This window comes from Solanum pennellii, chromosome 6 (assembly GCF_001406875.1).
Source record: "Solanum pennellii chromosome 6, SPENNV200".
NCBI classification, from domain to species: Eukaryota; Viridiplantae; Streptophyta; class Magnoliopsida; order Solanales; family Solanaceae; genus Solanum; species Solanum pennellii.
The window spans coordinates 31,816,703-31,829,464 of NC_028642.1; positions in this window are offsets into that span (position 1 = coordinate 31,816,703).

The window sequence follows — 12,762 nt, forward strand, 5'->3', positions numbered from 1 at the left end:
ACCTATAATATAAAAAAAGATATTTAGATCCACATACCAGCAATCCAATCACTCAACTTCAACCCATAGTTAAATCAGCCAACTCTATATACGAAGGCGCTTATCCATAGCCATGAACAACAATTCAATCCAATAATCCAAATAAACAATGAATCCAATATAATACAGTATGAATTTATAAATTTAGGACATCCTACTCATAATAATAATATCATTCTTTCATCATTCAATAGCCCAAAGTAAACTACACAAGAATTCAATAGTATAGAGACATGATCAAATCACCCAAGATAGTCAAAATATGGAATTCTTGATTTTTGTGGGTTCATTGGAATTTTAGTCTAAAACAATCAATTTAACATCAATTCAATCATAATACATTGATTGAAAACTTTTTATGCAAGAACCCATGGCTAGATTACAATGTAGAAGTTCATCTTTTGAGAAATTTTTGAAAACCACTTTGAAGATTGTCTCCTTGAATAAAATACATTCAAGGATTTAAACCATATGTTAATTGATGTTATACCACGAGAATTGATATGATCTGATGGAGAAACAGAACTTCAAGCTCAAATATCCCTTCAAGCTTCATTGGTATTCTATACAGATTAATAGGGGTCTTGGGGTTTTGATTTTGAATAATGACTTGAATAGGCGTTATATACTTATAAATCTACTTAAAATATCCAAACACCCTTATGAAACTATCTAAATAATTTTAGGAGGTCTAAGTCGAATTCCCAAATCACTATTGGGATGTCCGAGACCTAGAGAAAATGACATGTCTTCAAACGATGGCCACACCTACGAGGCGTCAACCCATCTACATGATCCCTAGAACAATTTCGCATTTACGCCCCCTCACCTACGGGGTGTCGACTGACCTATGGGCCTCAATTGCCTTCTGTAGGTGAGGCTGTTTTTGACAACATCTTCTCCCAAGTAGTGTCCTCCTCAAGGAACCTTTGGTTAGTACATGGGGAATATTTCTCGGATGTTTCAAACCCAACGATGGTTGTGAAGTACGGTAATGTTGACTTACCTATGGACTGTAGGTCGAGGTCTTGTAGGTGTCACGACCCAACCCGATGGGCCGTGACTAGTGCCCGTTTTGGACACCCACATACAAACCTGCTAAGTATAACCAACTGAAACTAAGACAATATGGAATTTAATCAAATCAAGCCAACCCCAACGTCATATATATAAAAGAGGACCTGTCTCATAAGGAGTCATAACCATTCAACCGTAACAACATACGCGAGCCGACAAGGCCGCCACTATCCAAAGCATAATAGCATGCGTAAGCCGACAAGGCTGCCACTACACAATACACAATGATGTACGCAGCCGACAAGGCTGCCCCTGTACAAGCGGACATCCCAAACAAACCATGTCCAGACCATTATCCAAAACATATATATACAACCCACATAATGTCCATAGACCTCTAAGAGTACATTAGTGAAACTCGACGGGACAGGGCCCCGCCATACCCATAGACGAGCAAAAGACTACACAAAAGTTATGTACCAAAACGACTGGGCTCCGGAACAGTGGAGCTCTCCCAATCAGCAGAGTAGATATCCTAGGCGGGAGGATCACCGAACTGTGCGTCTACACCTGCGGGCATGAAACGCACCCCCCCGAGGAAAGGGGGGTCAGTACGGACAATGTACTGAGTATGTAAAGCATAAGGTAAAGATGACAGGATACCAATATGGCAAGTCGAAACAAAATATCGCTACACATGTACCCTTTTAAGTGAAAATCATGCATATCTTTAACATATAAGGTGCCCAGCTTCCCTAGTAAGGGGCTCGGCAAAATAATCATCACGTCATCTCCGTCATCATCATCATCATAACCATCCTCATCACCAATCATATATATAATATACATACCCGGCCCTCTAGTGAGGAACTCGGTGACATATGCAAGAAACTCCGCACGAACATTACCCGGCCCGGGACTCGGTGAAATGATAAATGACTCTATGCACGAGCAGAATATTATGAGCAACCATATGCAATTAAAATCATTTCTTATAACTCAATAGAACAATCAACGTGAACCAGCAAGGAGTATTACCAAAGATTAATGTTTTATCAAGATTATGAACCTTTAATACGATATGGAAACGTAAAATCTCAATGACTCTAAGAAGCACTACCATAGATATGAGAAATCATCATAGCCTTAGACATAGCCGATATATAGAGGAATAATTGTGGAAGCAAGAATATACGTCACTTAGACGCTCTAGAGGTAAGTATCAAATCTGTCCGTTATTCGCTTATTTTTAAAAGTCATGCCAAACAAAGAAAGAAGGGACAACGTTACATACCGAATAATCGAGCCGCACGTCCAATATTTACTGCTCAAGCTATTAATCTATAACAAGCAACAATCGTGCCGCAATTAGATAAACATCGTGCTTTACTTTCTTGTAAGCTAGCTAATAATCTAACGAAAATTCGGCAGCACTTCCCCTATTTTCCTTACTTCGTCCCAATCCGACAACAATCCAAATTATCCACAGCAATACCAATAACACATATAACCCAAAGAATCATATTAAACAGCCCCCTCCCCAAAACAGTTCCGTCTCAGCAACCATAGCAGCGAAGCAACGACGCACCGAGCGATAACTCGTTTTATAATTCGCAACACATCTACCTTATCGTATTCATCCTTTGGAGTATATACTCATAATCACATTCAACATATACATAATGCCAAAACAGAATTTTCCTGCAGTTTGCTTTAATCAAAACAGCCCAAGCACCAACACGACACCACTAATAATCCGATTATGGTTTCCGTTCATACTTAGCACATTCAATAACTAAAACAAACTTCCTAAGCTACTGGTCACGCCCCCTTCTTAAAATTAATGGATAATTAACAAGGGTATTCTAAAGAATTAACACACCAAACAAAGAGATTACTAACCAAATTATTTGCAGCTGCTGGCCAAGAGTTGCAGGGTTGGTTTCTCCATTTCCATGGCTGCCTAAGACAAGTGGTGAAGAAGAAGATGATATGCAGCAATGCATTTCACCACTTTATTTAGCATGGAGTGGATTTCTCCACCTCATTTAATAGTATGAAGTGGAGGCAGCCCCCCTCTACACCTGTCCACTAAGGCCAGCTCACAATCTGATCCCTTTTTAATTTTTGCCTTGAGTGGTGGGGCCCACTGGATTAAATTAATCCTAATCAGCCACCAATTATGAGTGGTGGGGCCCATTGGATTAAATAAATCCAAATTAGCCACTAATTAATCCCTCACTTAAAGTTAATGGCACTTACATTAGCCAACTCATACTTAATATCACATTTGGAAATAACATCCTTGCCTAATATTTCTTTACGTCTTCTAGATCACGATGCGCACTACGTATAGAAAAAAATACGAGGCATAACATCCTTCCCCCCTTAGGAACATTCGTCCTCGAATGTTAAGTTAGCGTCTTACAAAAAAAAATTCCAGCGAGGTCTCTCTAACAGTTATACCTATCAACCTGCATTCCGTAACTTACAGATGCCTCACAGAGTCACAACTTACTACATAATCTCGTTTATCAATCAATATAGTCAAGCTAGGAATTGAATTACCTGCAGGTACGGGGAACAAGTAAGGATACTTATTCTTCATTTCGTCTTCCGCTTCCCAAGTCATCTCCTCCCTATTATTATTTTGCCACAACACTTTGACGGAAGCCACATCCTTAGTACGTAACCTTCTAACCTGACGATCAAGTATAGCTACGGGTTTCTCCTCATATGACAACTCCTCTGTTACCTGAACATCATCTACAGGGAATACTCTAGAAGGATCACCAATACATTTACGTAGCATCGATACATGGAAGACTGGATGTACCGCCTCCAAATCAGATGGTAGATCCAACTCATAGGCAACCTTGCCTATCCTACGAACAATCTGATAAGGCCCAATGTATCTCGGACTGAGCTTCCCCTTCCTGCCGAATCTCATCACACCCCTCATGGGTGATACCTTCAGGAATACCCAGTCACCAATCTGAAACTCCAAATCTCGACGCCGATTATCTGCATATGACTTCTGTCGACTCTGGGCTGCTAATAATCTTTCTTGAATAAGCTTCACCTTGTCAACAGCTTGCTGAATCACATCCGGGCCTATTAACTTAGTCTCGCCAACATCAAACCAACCAATAGGTGATCTGCACTTCCTCCCATATAAGGCCTCGTACGGTGCCATCTGGATACTAGAATGGTAGCTATTATTATAGGCAAACTCAATGAGCGGCAAGTGGTCATCCCAACTACCTTTGAAGTCAATAATACAGGCCCGCAACATATCTTCTAATGTCTGAATAGTACGCTCAGCCTGCCCATCAGTCTGAGGGTGAAATGCTGTGCTAAGGTTCACCTGTGTCCCCAATCCCTTCTGAAACGATCTCCAAAAGTTGGCTGTAAATTGAGCTCCTCTGTCTGATATAATGGACGTGGGAACCCCATGAAGTCTCACTATCTCCCTGACATATAACCTCGCATAATCTTCAGCCGAATAAGTAGTCCTGACTGGAAGAAAATGGGCCGATTTCGTCAGCCTATCTACAATAACCCATATAGAGTCATACTTCCGTTGAGTGCGAGGTAAGCCTGTAATGAAGTCCATATTAATCATCTCCCATTTCCAAGTCGGGATCTCTATCTCCTGTAATAATCCACCAGGCTTTTGATGTTCGATCTTGACTTGTTGACAATTCGGGCACTGAGCAACAAACTCTGCTATGTCCTTTTTCATGCCATCCCACCAATATAAGCATCTGAGGTCATGATACATTTTCGTTGACCCTGGGTGAATAGAATAACGGGCAGAGTGTGCCTCTCCCATAACCTGCCGTCGTAGCCCCGCAGTATCGGGTACACACAATCTGCCTTCATATCGTAACACTCCGTCAGGTGTAACCTTAAATGGGGTCTTTTCCTTTTGAAGAGCTGCATCTCTATACTGTGCCAGAATAGGGTCCTTGTATTGGTGTCTCTTTACCTCATCTATGATTGAGGACTCAGCAACCTCTCGAATAGAAACCCCACTATCTTCCGAATTAGCTAGACGGACTCCAAGGCTGGATAGCCGCTGAATCTCCCGAACCATATCCCTCCTTTCTGGTTGTACATCTGTCAAGCTACCCATGGACTTACGGCTAAGAGAATCTGCTACAACATTCGCTTTCCCTGGATGATATAAAATATCAACATCATAATCCTTTAGCAACTCTAACCACCGCCTCTGTCGTAAGTTCAGCTCCTTCTGTTTAAAGATATATTGGAGACTCTTATGATCTGTATAGATGTCCACATGGACACCATATAAATAATGTCTCCATATCTTCAAGGCATGAACCACGACCGCTAACTCCAGATCGTGAGTAGGATAATTCTTTTCATGCTTCCTAAGCTGTCGGGAGGCATAGGCTATAACTTTGCCATGCTGCATCAATACACATCCTAGCCCAACACCCGAAGCATCACAATAAATAACATAGCCGTCTGGTCCCTCCGGAAGAGTTAGGACTGGAGCTGTAGTCAATTTGTCTTTCAATAGCTGGAAGCTTCGCTCACAAGCATCTGTCCACTGGAACTTGGCTGCCTTTTGAGTTAGCCTTGTCAAAGGCGCTGAAATTGAGGCAAACTTTTCTACGAATCTCCTGTAATATCCTGCTAACCCCAGAAAGCTGCGTACCTCAGTAGGTGTCGTAGGTCTGGGCCAAGTCTTTACTGCCTCAATCTTCTGCGTGTCTACCCGAATACCATCAGCTCCAATAATATGCCCCAAGAATGCCACTGAAGTCAACCAGAACTCGCACTTAGAAAATTTAGCATACAACTTCTGGTGCTGAAGCACCCTAAGTACCGTCCTTAAATGATCTGCATGCTCCTCTTCTGAACGTGAATAGACCAGAATATCGTCTATAAATACAATAACAAACATATCAAGGAATGGTTTAAATACTCGATTCATTAAATCCATGAACACCGCTGGAGCATTAGTCAGCCCAAAAGACAGCACTCTAAACTCATAATGCCCATATCGGGTCCGGAATGCCGTCTTTGGAATATCTGCCTCCCTTACCCGCACCTGATGATAACCTGACCGCAAGTCTATCTTTGAAAAACACTTTGCACCCTGCAACTGGTCAAATAGATCGTCAATCCTTGGGAGGGGATACCTGTTCTTTATTGTTACTTTGTTCAACTGCCTATAATCAATGCACATCCGCAGCGACCCATCCTTCTTCCTCACAAACAGTACCGGTGCTCCCCAAGGTGACGTACTAGGCCTGATGAAGCCCTTTTCTAGCAAATCCCTCAATTGCTCTTTCAATTCTTTCAACTCAGCAGGTGCCATTCTATAAGGAGGTATAGATATAGGCTGGGTATCTGGCAGTACATCTATAGTAAACTCTATCTCCCGTTCTGGAGGAAGGCCTGGAAGTTCCTCGGGGAATACATCGGGAAATTCATTAACTACCGGGACTGATTGAAGAGTCGGTGCCTCTGCCTTTATGTCATGCACCCGAATCAGATGGTAAATATAGCCTTTTCTAACCATCTTCCCGGCCTTGAGGTATGAAATGAACTTACCTTTCGGCGATACTGTACTTCCCTTCCACTCTATAATCGGTTCCCCTGGAAATTGAAATCGAACTATCTTTCCTCTGCAATCAACATTAGCATAACAAGCAGCCAACCAATCCATGCCCATGATAATATCAAACTCAATCATATTTAACTCTATTAGATCTGCTACGGTACGACGACTATATATAACTACTGAACAATTCTTATATACTCGCGTAGCTATGACAAAATCTCCTACAGGTGTAGCTACCTCAAATGGTTCTATCAACTCAGACTCTATTCCGATCCTACTAGCAACAAAGGGAGATATAAATGATAAGGTGGAACCTGGGTCTATCAATGCATACACACTTCGGGAGAATAGTGATAATATACCTGTGATCACATTAGGTGACGCCTCCTGATCCTGCCTATTAGTCAAAGCATATATACGGTTCGAGGGACCGCTAGAACTGGAAGCTCCACCACGTCCTCTACCACGGCCTGCTGGCGCCTGAATACCCTGCCCCGTAGGGCGCATAGCCACAGAAGAAGATGAACCAGCAACGGACCCTGTAGGCTGTGCCATACCACCTGCACTACCTCTAAGGTGACACTCCCTCATAGTATGGCCCTGACGGCCGCAAGAAAAACACGCACCTGTAGCCCAACGACATTCCCCAGGATGGGACCTACCACAGCGAGAACACCGAGGCAAAGGTGGCCTCGACTGGCTCAAACCCCTGCCCATCTGTGACCCTGACGCCCTAGAGCTCTGATCAGCTTCCGAATATCCCATACGATCGAACCCCCTACCCATGAAACGTGGGGGTGCACTCTGTGCTGGCTGGGAAGAAAATCTAACATGCTGCTGAGACTGCCCGCTTCGAAACTCGTCAGGATAACCTGCTGATCTAGCCCTCTTATGCTGGCCTCTATTATAATCTCTATCTGGCTGACGTCCCCGGTGCCGATCCTCTACCCCCTGTGCATATGCCTGCACCCGAGCAATGTCCATACCTGGCTGAAGAGTCACTGCCATACAACCGTCAATCAGATAACGATCCAATCCCATCACATAACGATGTACCCTGTCTGCCATATCAGCCACAATAGTAGGCGCATGCCTAGCCAATGAATCAAACTCGAGGCTATACTCTCGAACGCTCCTGCCATTTTGCTTCAAACGCAAGAATCTATCGACTCTAGCTCGCTTCATCTCTGGAGGCAGGAAGTGGCCCTGGAAAGCCTCCACAAATTCATCCCATACCGCTGGAGGAGCACCCTCACCCCTAGATAACTCCCAAGACTCATACCAATTAATAGCTACATCCCGCAAACGATACGTAGCCAACTCAACAGACTCGGTCTCCGAAGCCTTGATTATCCTCAATGTACGCTGCATCTGACGAATAAACTCTTGCGGATCATCCTGGGGCCTTGACCCAAAGAACTCTGGAGGATTACAACTTAAGAAGTCACGAGCCCTTAAGCTATCAGATCTGTCCGCATGATCAACTCCTAGTCCATGCCTGCGAGCCTGATCTGCCACTAATCTAGTCAGCAATTGAACCGCATCTCTCATGGCCCTATCCTCCGCCCCTGACTGAGGAGCTGGAGGTTCAGATGTTGGGGCCTCGGGGGCTGGTGGTGTCCCCCGAACTGGAGCTGCTGCTGCTCTAAGCTCTTCTGGCGGTGGGGGTGTAGCAGAGCTCTCCGACTGGAGCATCATACCAGGCATAGACTGGGCACGGGCCCTAGTAACTCTCCGGGTCTGACTAGTACCTTCTGCTACCGATTTTCCCTTCTGGGCGGCTGTCGCTTTCTTTGGAGGCATAGCTGAAAACACACGGATTCGTTAGAGAGGGATTATCCTGTTAATATAGCTCTATCGCACGATCTAGAATAAGAAGAAAGAATGACATCCTAAATGTCCTGTAGCTTCCTGTTTATAGATGTGGTGCACAACACACCGATAAACAAGACTCTACTAGACACGGTCTGTAGACACTTCCGAGGAAGAACCGCGCTCTGATACCACTCTTTGTCACGACCCAACCCGATGGGCCGTGACTAGTGCCCGTTTTGGACACCCACATACAAACCTGCTAAGTATAACCAACTGAAACTAAGACAATATGGAATTTAATCAAATCAAGCCAACCCCAACGTCATATATATATAAGAGGACCTGTCTCATAAGGAGTCATAACCATTCAACCATAACAGCATACGCGAGCCGACAAGGCCGCCACTATTCAAAGCATAATAACATACGTATGCCGACAAGGCTGCCACTACACAATACACAATGATGTACGCAGCCGACAAGGCTGCCCCTGTACAAGCGGACATCCCAAACAAACCATGTCCAGACCATTATCCAAAACATATATATACAACCCACATAATGTCCATAGACCTCTAAGAGTACATTAGTGAAACTCGACGGGACAGGGCCCCGCCATACCCATAGACGAGCAAAAGACTACACAAAAGTTATGTACCAAAACGACTGGGCTCCGGAACAGTGGAGCTCTCCCAATCAGCAGAGTAGATATCCTAGGCGGGAGGATCACCGAACTGTGCGTCTACACCTGCGGGCATGAAACGCAGCCCCCCGAGGAAAGGGGGGTCAGTACGGACAATGTACTGAGTATGTAAAGCATAAGGTAAAGATGACAGGATACCAATATGGCAAGTCGAAACAAAATATCGCTACACATATACCCTTTTAAGTGAAAATCATGCATATATTTAACATTTAAGGTGCCCAGCTTCCCTAGTAAGGGGCTCGGCAAAATAATCATCACGTCATCTCCGTCATCATCATCATCATAACCATCCTCATCACCAATCATATATATAATATACATACCCGGCCCTCTAGTGAGGAACTCGGTGACATATGCAAGAAACTCCGCACGAACATTACCCGGCCCGGGACTCGGTGAAATGATAAAGGACTCTATGCACGAGCAGAATATTATGAGCAACCATATGCAATTAAAATCATTTCTTATAACTCAATAGAACAATCAACGTGAACCAGCAAGGAGTATTACCAAAGATTAATGTTTTATCAAGATTATGAACCTTTAATACGATATGGAAACGTAAAATCTCAATGACTCTAAGAAGCACTACCATAGATATTAGAGATCATCATAGCCTTAAACATAGCCGATATATAGAGGAATAATTGTGGAAGCAAGAATATACGTCACTTAGACGCTCTAGAGATAAGTATCAAATCTGTCCGTTATTCGCTTATTTTTAAAAGTCATGCCAAACAAAGAAAGAAGGGACAACGTTACATACCGAATAATCGAGCCGCACGTCCAATATTTACTGCTCAAGCTATTAATCTATAACAAGCAACAATCGTGCCGCAATTAGATAAACATCGTGCTTTACTTTCTTGTAAGCTAGCTAATAATCTAACGAAAATTCGGCAGCACTTCCCCTATTTTCCTTACTTCGTCCCAATCCGACAACAATCCAAATTATCCACAGCAATACCAATAACACATATAACCCAAAGAATCATATTAAACAGCCCCCTCCCCAAAACAGTTCCGTCTCAGCAACCATAGCAGCGAAGCAACGACACACCGAGCGATAACTCGTTTTATAATTCGCAACACATCTACCTTATCGTATTCATCCTTTGGAGTATATACTCATAATCACATTCAACATATACATAATGCCAAAACAGAATTTTCCTGCAGTTTGCTTTAATCAAAACAGCCCAAGCACCAACACGACACCACTAATAATCCGATTATGGTTTCCGTTCATACTTAGCACATTCAATAACTAAAACAAACTTCCTAAGCTACTGGTCACGCCCCCTTCTTAAAATTAATGGATAATTAACAAGGGTATTCTAAAGAATTAACACACCAAACAAGGAGATTACTAACCAAATTATTTGCAGCTGCTGGCCAAGAGTTGCAGGGTTGGTTTCTCCATTTCCATGGCTGCCTAAGACAAGTGGTGAAGAAGAAGATGATATGCAGCAATGCATTTCACCACTTTATTTAGCATGGAGTGGATTTCTCCACCTCATTTAATAGTATGAAGTGGAGGCAGCCCCCCTCTACACCTGTCCACTAAGGCCAGCCCACAATCTGATCCCTTTTTAATTTGCCTTGATTGGTGGGGCCCACTGGATTAAATTAATCCTAATCAGCCACCAATTATGAGTGGTGGGGCCCATTGGATTAAATCAATCCAAATTAGCCACTAATTAATCCCTCACTTAAAGTTAATGGCACTTACATTAGCCAACTCATACTTAATATCACATTTGGAAATAACATCCTTGCCTAATATTTCTTTACGTCTTCTAGATCACGATGCGCACTACGTATATAAAAAAAAATACGAGGCATAACAGTAGGTAAGGGTCTGGTTTTCACTGTGAAATTTTAAGTTAAGTATTTTAATTAGTTAGGTGGTTGGTTAATTAATTAGGGTTTAATGAGTTTCCAATTAAGTTATTTAAAGGACTATATTAGACATAAACCTAATTAAACTAACCCAACACCCCTCAAATTCCAAAACTAAAAATCCTCTTCCTTGTCTTTGCTTTCTCTCTACCTAAAGAACTCCAATGAAGAGCAAGGTCAAAGGGCATTCAGGTTGCGAGAATTTAAATTTCTTTATATTAATCTTTACGGATTGTTATGGTATCGAATATCTTCACCTTTGGGACTCCTTTCCTGAAAGTGTTCTTCAAATTTGTTCTTCGTTCTTTTTATCAGTATACATCTATTATGACTTATAATTTGTTAATTAGGGTAGTTATTTATGTAAGACCTACTTTTATGGAAGATATTATGAATTGCCCCTATTTCCCTAACCCTAGGTTATGAATTGATGTTGAATTTTTTCTTGTTGATTCAATTGACTTACTTCTTGTGTTGAATACTATTATATCATGTTATTGCGTCTATTAATGGATGAATATTTTTGATTAATGGTAGGACCATGGAACAACGCTTTTCATTACAAATTCGTAAGAATTATGATGTTGAATCCTTACTTCAATTGTGATGTCTTTTACTTAATAATTATGTTCAATTGAAGTATTAATTGTGATTAGATTAGATAGGTAATTGTATGATGAATGTAATTGAAATGTCTTGATTATATGGATTGTGAGATTATGTTTGAGGTATGATTATATAGGGTTTATTGTGGAACACTTATGTGCCTTACTATGACATGATGATGATAATGTGTTAATCTCACATATGAGGGTTGTATTGAAAGGATGATGTCATGAAATTCCAAATGATCTAATGTTTATAATCTAGAAGGGGTTAGTCTCCTATGACCTATACTAAGATATGATGATTAGTCAAGTCTTAAATACATATAAAAAATGGACTTTAGCATAGCACCAAGCGAACTAGTTATGAAAGATATCCCTTCCCACGATGGAAAGGCAGATTCACAATCGTTTTCATGAGATAGAGATTACATTGCAGTTGTGCATAAATAGGATCCCAAGTATGTCTCAATATTCTTGAACTATGTTTCCCCCAAACGAACACTAGCTAGTGGATCCATCTAGAATGCTATGTTGAGGTTATGGTACTACCTTGGCAAGTGGACCACCTTCTTTCGGCGTAGGGTTTCATGAAACCGGATTCTACATTTAAATCATGTTGTCTATGTTGGTTAATATAATTGTTCATGCAAGTAAAATGAATTTATAAAGTGAACAGTAACTAGAGTGACTTAAGGGGTTTCACTTAGTCTTAGTAGGGGTATCCTACTCTATGGATACATTGCACTAGTTGGCCTTGAGGGAAGTCCTAGGAGGTTTTTCTTATGTTCTTATAAATTAAACAATACGCATATGTTGACTTTAGATGTTGATGATACTTGTCAAGACCTGAGAGTAAACTCTAGACGATATGGCACTCTAGGATTGCTTCACAACGTACTTGACTTCTCTGAGGTCTTGTAGAAGCCTTTTCACATCATTCATTACATACATGTATGTAAAGTTGTGCAGAATCAAAACTTTTCAAAACAAATAGTAATACTTCAAAATATTACTTTTATTAAGAACATAAAGAAAGGCTAAGTCGCTAAGTCTCAAAGTCTCCATCTTAGACATAC